Raw genomic sequence first — 16,228 nt, 5'->3', positions numbered from 1 at the left:
CAGAGAGCCAAATTCAGCTAAATCCTTGTGCGAGCAGAACAACATTGGCTTGTGCAATTAGACTTTCCCTCTCTGCTTCCCCCTGCACTGCCCCTAAATTTGCTCTGGAGGATTGGGGGAAACCCCAGAACAAATTTAGGGGCACATAAGTGGAAGAGAGGGAGGGAAGTCCTTTTGTGCAAGTAGAAGCCACTCTACTCACACAAGGATTTGCGTAGCACTACAATGAATACAACATGGAGTCGAAAATTACCCAACTTACATGGCTGTCAGGGACGCAGGTGGCGCTGTGGGTAAAACCTCAGTGCCTAGGACTTGCCGATCACATGGTCGGCGGTTTGAATCCCCGCGGCGGGGTGCGCTCCCGTTGTTCGGTCCCAGCTCCTGCCCACCTAGCAGTTCGAAAGCACCTCCGGGTGCAAGTAGATAAATAGGGACCGCTTACCAGCGGGAAGGTAAATGGCGTTCCGTGTGCTGCGCTGGCTCGCCAGATGCAGCTTGTCACGCTGGCCACGTGACCTGGAAATGTCTGCGGACAGTGCTGGCTCCCGGCCTATAGAGTGAGATGAGCGCACAACCCTAGAGTTTGGCAAGACTGGCCCGTACGGGCAGGGGTACCTTTACCTTTTACATGGCTGTCAGTGAGGATGATATGACTCAAGTGATAATGCTGGCTAAACATAGATACTTAAAATAAGTTTAGAAGCATACCTAGTTTCATTTTAATATGAGTTCTGATAATTACAAGTATGTGTTGAGGAGAAATTCAAGATCTCTAAATGAGGTGAGGCAGAGGGAACAGACTTGCCTGATTTGCACCATGCTCTCAATCTCTAAACTCTAAATGAGGGTTTGGTGTAAATGCATAGAAAAAAAAAAAAACTGCAAGAGTCAATCTATCCCTACCAATGGAATCATGGGTGGGCAGATCAACCTTGGTTTCAAATCCGCGGGGAAGGGCTGGATTAAAGCGAAAATTCAGATCAGGAACCCAATTCATCATGGCAGCTCCAGTAATGAGAATCCCCTCCAGTAAACCATGCCTTCAGGGCTCCCTCATATCCCCATTTATACTCCTCATGGCTGTTTTCTATAAACTATTTTACCTCCAGGTTCAGACTCTCTGGATTTCCCTCCCTCTTGTTCCTCACCAAGAGTACCCTCTATCCCAGCCTTTGCCTCTGCTGTGGAAAAGGTCCTGTGCTACCTTCTGGGTAGTGCCTACCCTTTATTCGTTTATGGTGGTTTACAATATAAATGTTGGGTGGGTGTGAGGAGGAAGGAATGCATTGGATAGTAGATGCTGCCATGCTGCACAGACCTGACCCCTCACACATTAATGGCCCATTGGCCAATGTTCAGTGGACCATTAAGGTTTATTGTTGTATGGGATTCTTCCAAGAACGTTGACCTAGGTGTGCCTTGCTCTGTCCCTTAATGTTCTTAAGCAAGTGTATATACTAAGCACCACTTAACACAGTTAATATGTCTTTACTGTTAAGGGATCCTGAGTATGAACACTTACTTTGTTGATTTTGAGGACTCATTGATGGACTTGGGGGTATTCCAGAAGGGACGGGGGAGAGTAAACAATGTAAAACTTAAGTCAGCCAACCATTAATTTAATGTGCAGAAATATGCCTGGGGGCATTTCAGATGGAATTTTTCTATGCTGTGGTGATCAATGGGTGAGTTCAATCTCACTCAACAAGTGCACGGTAATAAGAGCTAACAGAAGATAATTTTTAAGGAATGTATATGAAACTGGGAGAGACAGCACTCTCAAATTGAGGGAAGGTTGCTTGTGCTGCAGTTAGAGTGAAGAAAAGGTGTCACTGTCAACATGTTTTATTTTCTTGGTTGGACATTTAAATATTAAGAACGTTCTCCCATTCAAATCACACAATTTCAAAATGGCCTTGATTTTGTGACCCAGTTCTGGGCATTATGTTTTCCCTCGCAGCACATTAAAAACCTGCAGTTTTCCAATTTGTTTCCATCTGTGAACCTTTCCATCTGTGGTTCATGGAGAAGGCATGCCAAAGACCCTTTTCACATGGTGCAAACACTTCCTCTCTCCTAATCCTCAGCTTGACTTTAATATTTCTTGGTTGTATGGTACATGATAATCTTTTATTGACTGCCTCTGTGCCTTTGTGATGTGCTAATCCCTCAACAACTGAAAGTTGTGCAATGTTGTCAAGCTGTGAGATCAGATCTAAAGGAACCTGGGTGGAAGGTAACTGCATTGTGGAGAAATGTCTGGAGACTTTGCAAGTGACTGGGTTCTCATTGCTAAACTGATATCCTCCCCCAGCATCTGTATCAGTATAGAATATATATGTTCATACATGCACATTCTGAAACCAAACCTCAGAAGTAGTTAAATAATTTGCAGCAGGAGAAACTAAGACCTTTTGCTACTGGTTTATTGGCTTTTCCTAGAATATTCGACACATATGATTCTAGGAAACCTTTTGAATTCCGACTGCATCACTTCCTGTAGGCAATTTGTTAAAGCATTGCCTAGTTTAGGTCAGCTTAATATTTCACCTAGGATGTGTCTTTAAGCCAGGGGAAGGCAATATGGTGCTCTATAGATGTCTCCAGACAACAACATCCATCACCCCTGACCATTGGTTGTGTTGGCTGGGGCTGATGGGAAATGTAGTCTAAAACGTCTGGAAATCACCAGTCTTGGACCAGTCAGGATGTAACAGCTGATAGTGGCAAAAGCTTATGGAAATGAAAGCAAAATTACAAGTTGCTACCTACAGCATTTGCACTTGAGTTGGCAATTAACAAAACATATTAGATTGTCTGGGAAGTAACATGAGATGAGAATATTTGCTGCAAAATGCAAAGGCAAAGTTACCCAGGAAGATTTTAAAGTTGTTGTCTTCCTGGTTTGTGAGGATTTAACCTACTGGCAGATAACATCCTTCCACTAGTCTTTCCTGACTCCCTTTTGAAATCGACAATGTTCTATTAAACTGTGGTAGATTGTGTTCTATGCTTTGGTGCTATCACACCATTCAAATCAGACAATGCAGAGCAAGACCTTAATCTATCCCATGCTTGTAGCTTTTGGCACACACAGTATGTAGAACTTATTAAGCTCCTTGATAATAGATCTAGACTGCACTGTGCACAGTGTTCTGTCAAATCACCTCTTTGTAAATCCCAGTTAAGCACAAGAAATGGTAAAATAAAGAGAAGCTGGTTCCCAAAATCTGGTGTGGGATTTATAGCATCAATTTTATTTATTTATATATATATATATATATATATATATATATATATATATATATATATATATGATGAAAATATAGGTGAGGCTCTCTTCATGGGGGTGGGGGAGTGGGCTATGAGGACCATGACAGCCAAACACCACTAAGGTTCTGACATGGAAAGAAAACCAGCAGCACTGCAATCACATTGGGTACTATAGATCTTCCACTCTCCTGTTTGATGACATAGTAGGATGGAGACTTCCATTCCTGATTAAAACCTCTAAGCAAAATTTTGACGGTCTGGGCTTGATGAAGCCTTGCTGTCATGACACAATGCCACCTTAATGGGGAAGTCACACTTTCTGCCATATAAAATCACCCCTTTTCACCTTCCATAACTCTGTGTCACGTGGTCCTTTTTTGCCCCTGGGGCCACAGCTCTGGTAACGGAAGCCCAGCTAATAAATGGAAATGAAAGAATATCTTTTGTACCTATTTAAACTGCAGCAGGTGGAATCTTCAGGAGCCTCTGTGCTACTTTTAGCTTCCCTGCAGCACATTACCAACTCGCCTGCGTGGGGGGCTCACCTGTCATCATGATGGAGCAGAATGACAAACTGCAACTTTGCTGCTAAGTGGGGGCATCTGCTTCTAATTACACAAGTGAATGCTGGAGCTCCACACTGAGAGGCAAAGGAACCCAGTGAGGCACAGGGGAGTCATTGCAAGCATCAGTGAGTAATAAAAAAAAAGAGAAGACTCTTCAGTAATAAATTATCCATCCCCCTCCCCCAACACTGCTCACATAACGCTGCATACAGAAAGGCAGAGAGCCATGCACATAGCACTGTGGGAGGAAGTCAGTGTAGCGTTGGGAGATTGCCCCACTGGCAGAAGCATCTTTGCTTCCCTAATGGAATGATCGCCCCTCTCCTCCCCCTGCATACTGTTCTGGGAAGTTCTCCTGACCCCCACCACCTAATTTGTGGAGGCTCAGGGGGTATATGATAGGATGAGAGGGCTAATGCAGGCTTTTGCTATCAAGACTGGTTAGTTAAATCTGGTTTTTCACTCCTTAACACAGCACCTTCTCTGTGTCCCACCTAATGTGGAGCCACAGTTGGATGGGAACACAAGACAGGGCCATCCCACCACTTACCCAGACCTTGCCCTGTGAAGTGTAGTTGGCCACGTTTATCACCTTTTTTTCCACCAAGGTTTTGCCTTTTTATTTCTTCAGCCTTTTGTTTTATGAGGTTGATACTAAACAGCTCAAAACATTTACAAAAATCATGAAAACATTATTTTTATGTGTTGTGGATCACACTGAGTGGCGCAGTTTACACTAAAAAGCCAGGATATAAATGTTGGGTGGGTAGGTGGGTGGGAATCCTACTTCTCACAAAACCATATTACTATATCAGAACTGCCCCTGGTATCCTGGCATGAATTAATATGTCAGCCTAGTTCGCATGACATGCTAAGCCACACATTGGCTTTGCAAGTCTGCACAAACATGTAAGCTCCCTAAGAGCCACTTTTCTCCTCCCTAGTCCTTTTTGGCTCTTGTGTTACAAAACTGAGTCAACGTTGGGTTACTGTGACATCCAAACTGGGACTCGCGGTTAAGCTCTCTCCTCACTTTGAGCTGTAACCAAGAGCATACTCCTATCAGCCCAAGCAAGTATGATGCAAGGTTATCAGTGATGGGAGTTGCAGCCCAACAACATCTGGAGGGAACCAGGTTGGGGAAGGATGCTCTAGAGAAGGGGTGGGGAACCTGTAGCTAGAGGACTTGATTAGTTCCACCAGGCCTGTCAATTTGGCTCGCAAGGCCATCTTCGCCAAGCCACACCCACTTGCCAGTCACCTGACACCATATATGATGTCAATTGTGGGCAGGTAAAAAAGGGGCTTCTGGAGTGCCACCAATCAGCTGACAGTGCTTCAGAGGCCCAAGTGTGATGCTTTTGAAGTCCTGCTGGTCAGAACTTCACCAGTTATGTGCATCTGGCTTTTGAAGCACCAATGGTCAGCTGAGTGTTAGAATTTCAAATCCCTTTAGAAAGAGCCCTGCACGATGCTTTGTAGTCCCATCAATTAGTTGGGGGTTCAAAGTGCTCGTCACCAGACATAATTGTGATGAAGGGACATTTACAAGTGGTTGGCTTCACCCACTAGTCAAATTTGGCCCATGAGGAGCTAGGAAAATTAAGATCTGGCTCACCACCTGGGTCCAGTTCCCCAACCCTGCCCTAGAGTGACCTTTCACATGGAGAAGGCTCCTATCGCTGAACCAGCCACAAGGAGTATTGTAGCAACAGCACATTTCTCTGCATGGTAATGCCTCACAACTGGCTTGCCAGGTGCTGGCAGCCATCAAAAGAAGTAGCCCTCACATTAGCCCAGCCATTCACACAAAAGAGACCTTAAAGCGCTGTTGCTGTCACTTTTCCATTATGCTTGGTAGGTCCAAGCCAGGTAGAGACCTGCTTCCTCAAATGGAGTATTTCCTATTTGACTAAGAATGAGTTGGCTGGGAGTTTTCTCTGCTGCTTCAGTACAATAGACAAGCCAATACAAAAATGGGGGCTGGGAAAATGAAGCCTTGCAATGGGTCTGGGTTGTTCGGCAGCCAATGAGACTCAAATTAGCATGGTGATATTTTTCTTTTCTTTTTTAACCTAAAGGGAAGAAGGGCGTATGTGGAAATAAACTGATGTGGCATTTTCCAATTTCTGCTACATAAAAATCCTAGTCATTAAGGCAAGTGTACTTATTAATTATCTGTGATTTGTTGTGAAATGCTGAGGGGTTTAAAACAACAAGGAAAGTAAAAATAAATTAATTTATATTCTCTCCAATTCCCGAGTCCTTTTCCATGCCTCCCCCAGCCCTGCACAAAGCTCTGCCCCCTTTTTCCAAAGCTGAGTTTCCTCAGGTTCTCGGCCATCTGCACTTCATAATTAAAAGAATCCCCAGGGGACCCGTAACACAAACGAGCTAATTTCATGTTTAATGATCTTTAATCAGAAGTGAGTGTGACTAACAACAGTCATCCAGAAGGTGCTTTGTTGTTCATTTTATCTTCCATCATTCCCTCCAAAAACCCTAAATTCTGCTTTGACATGTGAGGGCCCAGCTCCTACAGAGGCACAGAATAAAGCCGGTAGCAAGGTAGCCACAAAATGAAGTGAAGATTAAAGAGATGAGCAGTGCCAAGCAGGCTGAGAATATCCAAGAGCAGGCTGTGTAAAATACCACTCTCTTGCTGCTTCCAATGTGATTTCAGTTGACTGAATGACTCTACAAAGCAGGGTTGCAAACTGAATTTCTGTGAACATGCCCTATTCCATCAAGACCATTGGTCTACTCAGCCTAATTATAATATACTCTGATTGGAAGTTGATCTTCCAAGTCTCAGGTAGAGGCTGGCTCCCAGTTCTGCTACTTGTGGTCCTTTTGACTGGAAATGATTTTTGATCTCTGAATTGTATGCAACCTTCAGGGGCTTTGCCATGTTCTTGCTACCTGAAACTGCAAAAGTGGAGGGCTGCTAAACACAAGACACAGCTAATTTGGGGGGTGCTTCTGGATCCATCTTTGACAGTGGATGCGTTAGTGGTAGGAAAGCTGTGTGTACTGCAATTTCCCCCCAATAAAACTGCTGACCACTTTTCTCTGTTATGTTTTCCTGGAAACAACCATTCTAATACAATGAATGGAAGAGGCAAAACCAAAACACGCTTAGGGCCACATGATATTAATTATATCATTTGGCGAGTATGTTCCAGGGGTGGCTAGCATGGGCCCTCCAATCCAGATTAGGACCCTGGTGTAAGGAATATGCTTTTTAAAAATGAATTTTGCTTCACACTTTTAATTCCCAAGTTGGACCCAAGGCAGATTAGGCCCTCTGAACCTGAAATCTGCATGATTCAAAAGCTGCCGTTGTCTATTTCTGCAAGAAAAATCCTACAGTCTAGGACAAATGATGTGATTAGTGTCACATGTAGTTTAGGTCCTATGTAAAACACAGACACAGAACATAATACATAATGAAAGAAATTTAAAAATAGTAACAAGCCAAAATGCAATAGATACTAGTACAAAATATTGCTCCTCCCCCCCTCCCCCAATGCTGCAGATGGGGGAAGTAGCCACAGGACAAGAAGATTTTTGTGCTTCTCCAGTGTGATATGATTAATAACATTTTAGTCCTTATTTGAAACCAGCACTGGTGTTGCGCCTCTGGGTTCCTGGTTCTGCAAGCACTGAGAATATCAGCAAACTACCACAGTGGTAGTGCAGCCTGGGAAAACAAGGCAGACTCTCACTCAAAGCCAGGAAATGCACCTTAACTACAAACTCATCTCTACCCCTAGCCGCAGAGTTTCATGGAAAAAGAGAATGGCCATCAAACGACTTGAAAGCCTGTAGTGAAGTCTGATATGAACATACTCTCTCCAGAACAATCCCAGTGTTTAAAATTAGGAAGTTGAGGACCGTTCAGCCCCAGGAGATATGACAGAAGACTTACGTAGAGCTCTAATATGGCTGCTCTAATATTAGAAGTACATAATGAAAGAGATTTCCATAATAAGTTCAGGAATAAGATCCTATTTTTAGCAAGGGGGGGGGGGAGGTATCCAACTGAGGAAGAAAGGAGAAATAGTAAATTAGTCCACTCCATAAGTATCTATCCTGGTTGAAGGGTGTGTGTGTGTGTGTGTGTGTGTGTGTGTGTGTACTTGCTTGGCAAGAATTGTGAGCATTGCCCTGTTAATGAAGGTCTCACAGAGGTGACTTGCACAGAGCATCAGCACAGAGGTGAGAAAACAAGAGGCTTTTGTCTTTGCTCCAGTGATGTCATGTTCAGCCAGCGTGGTGAGTGCTGTGGCCAAGCCCTGTGCACTGGCGTCTGTGCCAGTGACAGCAGGTGACTGCACGCTTGTGCCTATAGCAGAGTAATGAGGTGGGAGAAGAGCAAGCAGCGGTGCAAAGCTGAGCTCTCCTCTGCTAAATATCACTACCATCCATTTGCAGCTGGTTATCAGAGGACCTGGCAGACAGTGACACTCCCCGCCTGTTATCTCTCCGGCAGCAGTGGGATGCCCTTTGACACATTTCTCTTTCTATCCCCCCCCCCCCACAGCCCGTCTCTAGATACATATAAACATCAGCACAAGGGATAGGAGCACAAGGGATAGGAGCACAGATTAATAGACAGGACCGAAGGGAAGGAGGAAAGGCAGCTGAGGGAGTTTGTATTCCTTCCTTTCTTCTGCAATCCATTTCAGAGCTATAATGCTAACCACCAGGGAACATCCATTACCTCCTACTTTCTGGCTAAGTACTTGGTTTCCATAGAAATCCCTCCCTTTTTTCTTTTAGAAGAGCAACGAAATAAAAGAAAGCAAGGGTAGCTTGGGCTATGCCTCCTGCCCGCTGCACCTTTCCAAGAGTAAGCGCCATCTACTGACATAGCACCGCACAGGGTATCCAGGAATGGCTAAGGTTCCCTTGCTGCACAATCCCAGCTATGCTCAGTTGCCAAGAATCCTTGGAATTTGCTACCTACTGATGCACCATAAAGATGGCTGGGCGCAGCGCTTTCAAAAATGGATTTTACATTTCATGTGATAATCAGCACTGTAGTCCGCAGACATAGTTAAATGCTTAGAGGGGGTGGGGTGGGGGAGTTGTAGCATCAAAAATTCAGCAGGAGCGAAACAACATTAAACTAAAAATAAAATAAAATTGCCAAAGCTTAAAATATTCATTTTTAAAACTTAAAAAATAAAACATTTTGACACGGCAAACTGAAATGCTTCATTTTGATTTTAGTTTCTGAGTCACAACACGTCTCTTTGACTGAGAGTTTGAAAGAAAATGTCGATGTTAAAGAAAAAATGGCCTTTTCTAATTCAGTTTTAAAAGCATGTGGTTTCAAAAAAATAAAATCAAAATGTATAAATTACTGAAGGCTTAATGAACATATGAGGTCCTGAGATAAGATTACACATATAATTCAAGTGTTGATGAAACCTTGCAGCTCTATCATTTCCTATGTGAACCTGGCCCTGTATCTTTTGTATTTTACTTAGTTTCTAGCTATAGTTTGAAGGTAGTCAAAGTGAATAAAGTTAAATCTGTTGTCTTAAAATATCTCCCTGGTGACACATACATCAACCCATGTCTATTTTCCACACATACGGTATATACGAGGCACAGTATATCAAGGATCCTCTCACAATGGCCCCTACACACCAGGAAGGAAGATTTTCCTGTCTTCTTCCAACTTAGAGCCCCAGGGCAGGCCAGGTCAGTACAGGTTGCAGGTCACATCTCAAAACCTTGGCCTTTGACACCACACCCCATGCTATTCTTTAAATTTCCATAATATTGTATTTTTGAATTTCTGCATTGTGCCCTGAGACCTTACAGTGAAGGGCAGGTAGGAAATCAAAATGATATCAACAGCAGTAACAGGGTCAAGGCAAGGAAAGTGCAGTAGTTGGGTCAAAGTTAATGCTCCAAATTCTAACCTTCCAGAATTTACAATGTCAGGACTGACTAGGAACGCACACATGGAGAACAATTGCCAGCAGCAGGCTGATGCCTTCTGAGGCCTTCTGAAGAATGAGGGCTCAGAGGATCACAGAGAGAAGAAATGCCATGATGCACCAGATAAAACAGGAGAGGGCCAAGCTGAGAACACGAGGTGAGGGGAGGCTCAGAGAGATTTAACTCCACCTCCTCTTATGACTGAGGGCCGAAAGGGAAGTGAGCCCTAGGGGCAGTTGAAGAGAGCACAAGTAAACTGGTACACCTTGCCAAAGATTTGGCTGAAGACGTTTCAAGCAAGTGATCTAAACCATACTATACAGGAAAAGAGAAATGACTCCAGAATCCCTAGTCAATGTGGTTATCTTCAGACATTCAAAGTGGGCACCTAAAATGTTTGCAAGCCCTGTCCCAAACACCCTGATTTCCATAGGTGACCTTTGTGTGTTGAGCACAAAGGGAGCTTAGAACTGTGTTAGAAGCCTCTGTAAGACCAGGAACCTCACATTGTTAATAAAAATAACCACAGCCTCATTACTATTTTCTTGCTACTTTTCTCCCCTCATCATCTTCTTCCACTTGGCTTTCCCTTTTTGTTTCCATTTCAGCTGTTCGTAAGCAAACCCATCCAATTAATGTCCATCTGTTGGTGTGTGTGTATTGCTCCCACTGTGACAAGAAAGGTGTGAGGACTGTGGTTAAATATGCAGTAAAGCAACCATCTGATAGTTGGAATCTCTCTCGCACACTCTGCCTGAGATGCTTGATAGTACGAGCTGCAGCTAGCCCCGCAGGGCCCACTGACTGCAGCCGGCCAACCAGCCAGCCATCCAAGATATCCTGGAAGCAGCAGCTGCTACCATCAGCAGAACTAACGGAAGCAGTTGGACTTTGTGACCCTTGCTGGTTCCAGGGTGTCGGTGGTGAGAAATTGAAAGTGGATACATCCTCTTTACAGAGGGAAATGGGGCCAGCAAGATTTTTAAGAATGAGACCTACTATGTTATAGGGGGTGTAGATATGAGAAGAGATGGATTAGTCAGTTCAGTCTAACAGATTAATTGGCCTCCTGAGTGAAATGAAAGTCTCAGGCAAGTCCTTCTCCCTTATTCACATTTACTGTCATACTAGGCAAGGCCAAAAAAAGTATTAGAGATGGGACTAACTCTTAATGAGAAGATACTAAAGTGTGGTGGCTTTATAAGCATTACACAAAACTGTCTTATGCAGCTGTAGAGGGTTCATTGAAAGCTGGCAGTCAAATAAATGGCTCATGAGCTTTTAATTTCTTTGTCATATAAATTATGTTCTCATGAGCATTCGTTGTCATCACAGAAGCTTAGCCTATTATCTGGGGATGAAGGCTTGTAAGAGAAAGAAAGGTAATAGCCACCTTTGGACCAATATATGATACTAGTATTTTCACAGACCACATGTTGTAGTTTCTATCAACAGGTAGCTGGTTTGGTCTGATACATATTACAGTGGACCAGGGCAATGGAGGACTAAGAAGCTACGTCCTTGGAATTGAATTTCTATCATTCCCAGCCAGCATGGCAAATGGTCAGGGATGATGGAATTTGTAATCCAACAAATCTGGAGGGCTCCCATGTCTGCTGCTATTCCTACCACAGGGTTCTGAATTACACCTGGTTCGTGCAAATTCACTGAATGGCTTCAGAGCCTTTTGAGGAAAAGCCATTAGCCACAGCCTGTACCAATGATACTTGTTGTGGGTGGTATGCAATGACGAGGCGCACACACACACACACACACACACACACACACACACACACACACAACCTCTCAAGCCACAGTAACTCTGATTCTACATTTCAATTTCTGCCCTGCCCCTCACGACAGATCCTAAAGTGCCAATAAGTGATTAATTAAAAATAAATGAGAGATCTCCCTGGAATCTGGAGTATGGCCCCTCCCCCCTTTCTGCTCAGGTGAGCCTCCTATTTCAGCCTGAACTGTGTGGAAGAGAGGCTGTGACTGAACCTGGCAGGATCTGGTGCTGGGAAGGAGGCTTCTCAAGCAATCGGACTGACCCATGTGGTGAGCAGCTTTCCAATATTCTCTGCCTAGGAAAATGTTCCTGGAAAGAGTATCTGCTGATATGAATCAGCCCAAAATGAAGGGAAGAGAAAGACAGTGGTAAAAACAACAAGAACCCTCCAAGCAATGATATTCAGAGGAATTAGTGAAGTGTCACTCAGTAGGGGCAAGTTTATTGTTATAATCTGAATAATCTCTTTTATAGCCGGTCTTCACATAATGCTAAGACAAAACATGGCTGAAGGAGCAAACATGCAGGTCCCTGGCTGCTTTTCTACTCGCCAGTTATTCTATCGCTACACTGTACTGTTCTAAGCCATGGCTTAGCATGTCACCCGGACTTGAGTTTAGTTCTCTTCAAACAAACCACAAGCTATAACTAAAGGTTTCCCTATGGTTTACTGCTCATGGCTTATTGGGGAGTGCTAAACTATGAACTTGGGTTTGGGCAACACACTAAGGCAAAGCACACCTTAGTTCAGTGCAACGCAACAGCAAAATTGCCAGGGAGGAGCACAGAATCTGCCATCACTTGTCTGGGAGCTTGTGCATTTGCTTGTTCACACTAAGCCATGGTTTGGGTTAGCTTAGCTTTGTGTACAAACAGGGGCATTGTGTGTGTGTGTGTGTGTGTGCTGTGGAGCCAGTGTGGTATAGTGGTTATGAGTGGTAGTCACGTAATCTGGGGAACCGGGTTCGCGTCTCCGCTCCTCCACATGCAGCTGCTGGGTGACCTTGGGCCAGTCACACTTCTTTGAAGTCTCTCAGCCCCACTCACCTCACAGAGTGTTTGTTGTGGGGGGGAGGAAGGGAAAGGAGAATGTTAGCCGCTTTGAGACTCCTTAAAGGGAGTGAAAGGCGGGATATCAAATCCAAACTCTTCTTCTTCTTCTTCTGGATATCAGAGCAAAACTAGCAAATTCTATGGGAGTAACATCCACATATTGGACTCCAATTTCATATTGATCTAAGGCTCAGGTGTGTGTCAAGAATTAATCAGTTCTTAATTGTACAAGTTCATGTAAAATGAGGAAGGGATGAAATGCTATCATAAGTTAATTTTGTGTTGGGATAAATCCATTAAGGTCTGTAAGATGCTCAGATGCTGAGAACCATTCTAAACACCTTAGAGAGGTGGTTTAGAATTAAGATGCTGTCCCAGATACCTAGTCAGAATTTATTGCAGTGCTGATCTTGTGTACATTTAAGTACCACTGTACCATTCTCTTTGCTGGCAGGGTCTAGAATCCACATATTTTTCTATTATCTGTTCTTCTGAAAGGCCAATCAAACGAGATAATCCTTTGCTTCGGGTCAATATATCTTCAGGGAAGTCCCCCCTCCCCAAGTCCTGCAAGGGTCATCCTGCTAATCAGTCATTTTAGCAACTGATCTGGACAGTTCCACCAATTCCTGCTGTGTTGTATTGATTTGGGTCTGTCTCATAATCCCCAACTGTGAGTTTCATTCGCCTAAGCAGCATGGCCCCAGTCTGTACAAAGTCTCTCTGGAGGTTTAATTGGCTTACAGAGGGAGTCTTAATTTTGTGTTCTCTTGTCCTGGATAAAAAGAACAGAGTAAACAAAACTCTGGCTACTACAGCTCAGCTCCGTCTTAGTTTCAAATTGGTAACTCCCATCACTCTCTACACCTTTACAAAGGATACTGACATCAAAGTCATAAAGAGACAGCAGAGAGTTTCACAGTGCTTTGAAAACCTACAGCATGACCCCCCCCCCGTCCTGCTTCTCTTGGGTATCAAGGCTACAAACAGAAGAACAATGCTGGGTGATGCAGTTACCTGCCCTCCTTCGAAGTTGCTTCCAAGAAGGCTTAGCTTGCACTCAGGATTGGGGGGGGGGGGAGTGGGAGGAAATATCAGAACTGGAAAGAACTTTTGACCATGTCAGACTGGTTAGTGGACTTTAGGGAGAATCTTCCTGTCTGGCATGTTAACTATAGAGTCACATATTCTTTTTGAAATGGTTAGAAATAAAATATTATGTTTTGCTTCATACTATTTTATTGTTGTAATTATGTAGTATGAGTCAATATATATTATTTTGCTCTTAATTTGTATTGTGTTTTTATTTCTGCGCTAATTAGTGGATCGGGCAGTTGTAATTTAATACTAATTTTATTAATATGTGATGTTTTGATGGTCTTATTGAAATGTTATTTCTATTCTTCTATTTTGCTGATATGCTTTCACTTGTTTGTTTATTGTTATAGAACATTGATGCAATATTTTATTATGTCTTATTAGTTTATTGTAAGCTGCTTTGAGTTTACCAAGGGAAAACTGGCATGCAACTAAACATAATGAGGGGCGCATGTAGCTTGGCTGGCTTGCTTAAGTCACCTAAACCGTTGCTTTAGAATCACTTTCTGGGATGCATGTACACTTTCTTGCAGTTTGGGTTATGGACACAGTGGGTGGTGTTCAACTGAGTTTTACTCAAGAGTTGTTCTTGGCAAATGTCTGTCCCACAGGACAATGGAGTGTGCCTCTGGGAGTGAAGTCAAACCACTGCGTGGGCAGCACCCTGGGGCACAAGCCTGGCCAGTGTGTTTGGAGGTTTACTCAGAGCAGACACACTGAAATGAATAAAGATGACTAAGTTAGGCCAATTATTTTAATGGATTTATTCTGAGTAAAACTTGGTTGAAAAATACCTATTAATTTACTCTGGATTTTTTTTTCCCCTCCCAACTCTCTCTCTCTGTAAAACTGTTACATTAATTGTTATAAAGATATTAAAGGCATGGAAATGTGAGATTTCAGATTATTTGAAAGGCACTTCGCTTTTCCAAACAGGGTTTTCTTTTTTGTGGTATTAGTTTATGACTGTAATTGTACATTGTATTTATTTTTATTGTGATATTTTTGTAACCTATCCTGGGGCTGTTTGGTGGAAGGCTATAGCTGCAAATATTAAGTGGACAAAATAAAATTTGTATAGAATTTTACTTTGTGTGAAACACAGTAAGGAAAGACTCACTGAGAAACACTGCCAGTCTTAACTTGTTTTGCTTTCCTCAGAATAATAATAATAATAATAATAATAATAATAATAATAATAATTTATTATTTATACCCCACCCATCTGGCTGAGTTTCCCCAGCCACTCTGGGCGACTCCCAACCAGTGTTAAAAACACTACAGCGTTACATATTAAAAACTTCCCTGAACAGGGCTGCTTTAAGATGTCTTCTGAATGTCAGGTAATTATTCATCTCTTTGACATCTGATGGGAGGGCGTTCCACAGGGCAGGCGCCACTACCGAGAAGGCCCTCTGTCTGGTTCCCTGAAGCCTCACTTCTCGCAATGAGGGAACCACCAGAAGGCCCTCGGCGCTGGATCTCAGTGTCCGGGCTGTACGATGGGGGTGGAGATGCTCCTTCAGGTATACAGGACCGAAGCCGTTTAGGGCTTTAAAGGTCAGCACCAACACTTTGAATTGTGCTCGGAAACGTACTGGGAGCCAGAATCCCTATGTAGTTTTATCCAAGTAGGCTATCAAGGATTTCCTACAAGAAGCGTGGTATATAATGCATATGAACAAGCTGACTATGCGTAACCATCTCTGAGATGTTGCTTTTTCTCTCTGAGAGGACGCATCTAATATATCTGAAATCTGTCACACTTCCACCAAAATGTTTCTAGTGCTTCCAAGGATATAGTATTTATTTTTGCATGCTGTATGTGTCTGTGTTTTGGTCAGTGCAAATTTTATATCTTGAGACATGCAGCTGAGCTAAAGTTATTTGTGACTAACTTCCACTGAAATGTAAAAGTCATGACTGATGTCCCACTCTTTCCAATGAGATTCCCCATGTGACAAATTTTAGATGAACTGGGACCATATTATTTCATTGTTTTTAAATTATGAATTTTTACATGAAGCTGTACATTTCCTCAGGTCTGTTTAATGTGGAGGAAGTAATGATATAATGAAATTAAATATAGCATTCTCAAATCCAAATATGTGCTTCATGATTAACATAAACCCACAGACCTGAATTTGTATCCATTCAGCAAAACAGTCTGCTTAACTTTAACCAGCCTACAGAGCTAACTTTCATGTCTGGATGTCAGGACTGAAATGAAGATGGACCTCCAGCACATTGAGGATCTTGCCTGGCCCATTCCTCAGTCAGCAGAGACATCTGATGGGTTCTGGCATGCCTGCAAGGCATAACTTGGCTTCCTCCCAACCAGGCCTTTTTTTGCTTTCACAGGAATTGATTGTGAAAAGGTAAATACGGAGGTGTTTGCCTCCTAGATAATAGTTATGCCCCCTGGGACTGAATAAGGAGCAGGGCAGAAGTTAGCGTATGGCAGCATATTCGCTATGCAAGACGC

At 43.1% G+C, this 16,228-nt stretch overlaps 1 protein-coding gene across 5 annotated transcripts in view; it reads right to left on the bottom strand.

Annotated features, from left to right (window-relative positions):
- The window catches only part of CACNA2D2 (calcium voltage-gated channel auxiliary subunit alpha2delta 2), a 553,469-nt gene that overhangs the window by 201,554 nt on the left and 335,687 nt on the right, over window positions 1–16,228 (bottom strand). The gene's annotated exons all lie outside the window — the stretch shown is intronic.

Source organism: Podarcis bocagei, assembly GCF_964188305.1.
Source record: "Podarcis bocagei genome assembly, chromosome: 2".
In the NCBI taxonomy this organism is placed as follows: Eukaryota; Metazoa; Chordata; class Lepidosauria; order Squamata; family Lacertidae; genus Podarcis; species Podarcis bocagei.
Note: the sequence above shows the minus strand (reverse complement) of the source record. Positions and strands in the feature narration are given on the sequence as shown.